Genomic DNA, 5,000 nt, shown 5'->3' with positions numbered 1-5,000 from the left:
TGCTCAGTAGCTTTTGGCGGCACATGTAAAAAGTATTCGAGTTCAGATTCTTGGAACTTTGCGTATTGTTCAAAACTAATAACGAAAACTAAATTATAAATGGGTAAAAGGCTAGGCGTTTCTCAGTAGCTTTTTTGCGCCACGTGGCAAAAGTATTCGAGTTCAGATTTCTGGGACTTAGCGTATTTTTCAAAATTGATTATGCAAATTGAAGTACAAATGGGGCATTAGCTAGGCGTTGCCCAGTAGCTTTTGGCGCCACATGGAGGAAGTAGTCGAGTTCAAATTTCTGGGACGTAGCGTAGTTTTCAATCATAATAAACCGAATCAAACATAAAAATCATGAAACTTACACCACGTCCCTAGGTTATGCACAAAACGTAACGATAAAGTGCCGGCCAGGTTAGAGGTGCACCAAAATTGTGTACCGATTAGGAAAAGTACTCTATGTTCCTATGACTTGGGTGAAAAGTGTTGATTAACTGCTGGTTAGGATAGACAGTTGCTTATCGTACACATCGCAAACGAACACCCCTTAGTGAGCAGTAGCAGAAGTCGATGGAACAAAGCGAATGCATTACAAACTGATCAAGTAAAATAAGGAACGCTACGTACTAGGACTTCTTTCCAAGAATGGTGTCCGCGACGGGAGGGCAAGCGTCCTTCCCAGGTTTCCCTAGTAAACCTTGTATGGTAAACATACCCAAGCGTGTCCGTAAGCACGCAACGATAGTCACGAACGAGCACATACCTAGGGAAAGTACTCTACGTACTAGGACTTCTGTCCAAGAATGGTGTCCGCGACGGTCGGGCACTGTGACGCAATTACCAAATCCTAGAATCGTACAAGCAGTGTGTACAAACATAAACATTAACGCGTTCGCTCGGGCTGCGCCGTCCGTGTTGAACACAAATGTGGGTGATTATATGAGTGGATAGACAAAAACATGCGTGGCGAAGACAGTTTTCTGCACGATGTGCACATAGCTCATTTCGTCGTCCCGGGCTAATGGAAAAACACAAAAATATCGAGTATCTTTCTAGGTTTCTGTTATAAAAGGACAGGCCAAAAGGTGACCGGTTGAGATAAGCATTTTAAGCATACAAGCACTTTAATGCAACTTTTGATACAAAAACTAGGTACGTACACGTAGATTGTATCAACATGGACATCCATGATCGGGTACGCCCGGGCTGCGCCCTCCATGTTGTACTTTCCCTGATTGGTACACAATTTTGGTGCAAGTGTACCAACATGGACATCTATGAACGCGTACGCTCGAGATGCACCCTTCGTCTTGTACTTTCCCTGATCGGTACACAGTTTTGGTGCACGGCTATCCCGACCGGCAACTTGTACCTTTATCGACATCCATGAACACAAAGTGCGCGGAACAAAAATTGCTCGGTCAGACCTACAAAGTGCTATATCTCGAATACTAAACGTCGCAGATGGGTGTCGTAGAACAATTTTAAATTCGTCTAATGATTCTACATCCGATTCTGGATAGTGGTTTTTCGACCACTTTTCAACATTTTGTGACACCCCGAACCTAGGGGCAGCTCCCTAGCTTTTTTCAAAAATGTGCACCGAACGGGCCAGAGAGCTCGAGTAGTCGAAAAAAATTTTTTTGCTAAAACCCCTCAAAACGTGTCAGGAACGCACCCTAGATGATGAAAAGTGCAACCAGAATGTCAATCGACAACATGCCCGGGGGTACAAATTTGCTCTACGCGTCCCTAGGTAGGGTACTTTTTCATACAAACATCAAAGTGTACGGTGCACAAAGTGCGCGGAACAAAAATTGCTCGGTCAGACCTAGGACGGGCCATATCTCGAATACTAAACGTCGCAGATGGGTGTCGTAGAACAATTTTAAGTTCGTCTAACGATTCTACATCCGATTCTGGATAGTGGTTTTTCGACCACTTTTCAACATTTTGTGACACCCCGAACCTAGGGGCAGCTCCCTAGCTTTTTTCAAAAATGTGCACCGAACGGGCCAGAGAGCTCGAGTAGTCGAAAATTTTTTTTTTGCTAAAACCCCTCAAAACGTGTCAGGAACGCACCCTAGATGATGAAAAGTGCAACCAGAATGTCAATCGACAACATGCCCGGGGGTACAAATTTGCTCTACGCGTCCCTAGGTAGGGTACTTTTTCATACAAACATCAAAGTGTACGGTGCACAAAGTGCGCGGAACAAAAATTGCTCGGTCAGACCTACAAAGTGTTATATATCTCGAATACTAAACGTCGCAGATGGGTGTCGTAGAACAATTTTAAGTTCGTCTAATGATTCTACATCCGATTCTGGATAGTGGTTTTTCGACCACTTTTCAACATTTTGTGACACCCCGAACCTAGGGGCAGCTCCCTAGCTTTTTTCAAAAATGTGCACCGAACGGGCCAGAGAGCTCGAGTAGTCGAAAATTTTTTTTTTGCTAAAACCCCTCAAAACGTGTCAGGAACGCACCCTAGATGATGAAAAGTGCAACCAGAATGTCAATCGACAACATGCCCGGGGGTACAAATTTGCTCTACGCGTCCCTAGGTAGGGTACTTTTTCATACAAACATCAAAGTGTACGGTGCACAAAGTGCGCGGAACAAAAATTGCTCGGTCAGACCTACAAAGTGTTATATATCTCGAATACTAAACGTCGCAGATGGGTGTCGTAGAACAATTTTAAGTTCGTCTAATGATTCTACATCCGATTCTGGATAGTGGTTTTTCGACCACTTTTCAACATTTTGTGACACCCCGAACCTAGGGGCAGCTCCCTAGCTTTTTTCAAAAATGTGCACCGAACGGGCCAGAGAGCTCGAGTAGTCGAAAATTTTTTTTTTGCTAAAACCCCTCAAAACGTGTCAGGAACGCACCCTAGATGATGAAAAGTGCAACCAGAATGTCAATCGACAACATGCCCGGGGGTACAAATTTGCTCTACGCGTCCCTAGGTAGGGTACTTTTTCATACAAACATCAAAGTGTACGGTGCACAAAGTGCGCGGAACAAAAATTGCTCGGTCAGACCTACAAAGTGCTATATCTCGAATACTAAACGTCGCAGATGGGTGTCGTAGAACAATTTTAAATTCGTCTAATGATTCTACATCCGATTCTGGATAGTGGTTTTTCGACCACTTTTCAACATTTTGTGACACCCCGAACCTAGAGGCAGCTCCCTAGCTTTTTTCAAAAATGTGCACCGAACGGGCCAGAGAGCTCGAGTAGTCGAAAATTTTTTTTTTGCTAAAACCCCTCAAAACGTGTAGAAAACTGATTTTAGATGATAAAAAGTGCAACCAGAACGTCAAACGACAACTTTGTTGGGGGTACCCTTTTTACTCTACGGGCCACTAGCTTAGGCGCGCCAACAGCGCTTTCCTCTCGGGTTCCCATTTTTTGCCCTCCTGGGATTATGATCATTTACTCATTGCCTACTATAGGGAAGGTACCTTGCTTCGAGGTCAAAAATGAAGATTTCACCAAATCGTAGTTTTAACCTCTATTTAGTCGTAGGAGCATGGTTTGCAGTGTCCGTGGGTCATATAAGCCCCCGTTTGGGTCATACGTCCCCTCCCCGATGAAAATCGTCATATGACTATAGGCCGAACTTATGAAACAAAAGTGGTGTCTGGTGGGTTCTGCCGATGATCTTAACCTATGATTTTGAGTTTCCACCCTTTCAAAACGTTTCCTGGAGCAGTACATCACGGGTCTACGGACCCAAAGACTTCGTTGCGATGGTTTAAAAGGCATAAAAGTTGTAACAGCTAAGGGTTTTTAATACGCGTATATTAAATCATTGCTTGAAACTAAGCTTCGTTGTCTTTAAACTCTGCAAGACCAATCGAACTTCTTAGGGAAACTCGAAGGATTCACGCTAAGTCGGTAGTGCAGGGCACATAGCGTGATGAAACCGGGTTTCCCTACCAAATGTGGCATATTTTTTCCCTGAGAGCGAAGCTCAGACCCACGTAGGGGAGAGCGAAGTGGAACTTAAATGTTCAATGCAGCAAATGTTCGCCATGCGGATAAACAAGTTGGAATAGTTCAATGTAGTGTAATGCAAACACGAATCGCAAATAACGATACGGGACCCAGAAGCAATTCTGCGGATCCCTCGGGGAGTGGTGAGTTGATATAAATTAGAAGTGAAAATCCAAGTTGTTCGGGCTCCGGCTCGGCAGCCGATACGAGGTTCCTGTTGAGCTTGTTTGTACATCGCGCAGAGGCGCCGTTCGGTTCTAGCAATGATTCCCGCCACCATGTTCCATGCGTGCAGAGATCCGTTAGAGCTCGTTCAATGTGTCCCGCCGTGATTACGAAAAAGTCCAACAGTTGACTTAGTTGGGTGTGCGTCAAGTAATCGCGCAGAGATGCCGATCGGTGCCTAGCAATGTTTCCCGTCACAAGGTGGTATTGGCACCTGTGCAGAGTGGCCGTTAGCAATGTCTCCCGTATCACGGTGGTGTACCATCACTAGTGCAGAGTGACCGCTAGCAATGTCTCCCGTCACAAGGTGGTAGCCCAGAAGTGCAGAGAAGCCGCTGTAGCAAAGTCTCCCGTATCACGTTGGAGTTCTTCCACTAGTGCAGAGAGATCGCTGAACCGTTCAATGTGTCCCGTCGTGGTGTGCTTGTACCGAGCACGTAGGATACACCTTGCTTTGTTGGTTTGGGATAGGAGTGGTCGCGCAACTGCCTCCACGCCGCAGAGTGCCAGTTCGGATTGAAGGTCAACTTTAGCCGTTCAATGCATCAGTCGGTGGGTGTTCAGATGGCATCACAACTTCCCCTAGGTGCTCAAGTTGGCTGGGTTGTAAAGCATGTACACATGCGCAGAGTATCGTGCGTACTAGCAAAGTCTCCCGTCACGGTGGTTACGCATGAGTTCCATGCAGTGCAGAGAGATCGTTAGTGCGTGCAATGTACCAGTCGATGTGTCGTACCGGCATACAACCCCGCTTAGAGGCCCGTCACTCGAAGAGGACAA

This window comes from Anopheles gambiae (genome assembly GCF_943734735.2).
Source record: "Anopheles gambiae chromosome X unlocalized genomic scaffold, idAnoGambNW_F1_1 X_unloc_67, whole genome shotgun sequence".
Taxonomy (NCBI): domain Eukaryota; kingdom Metazoa; phylum Arthropoda; class Insecta; order Diptera; family Culicidae; genus Anopheles; species Anopheles gambiae.
Note: the sequence above shows the minus strand (reverse complement) of the source record.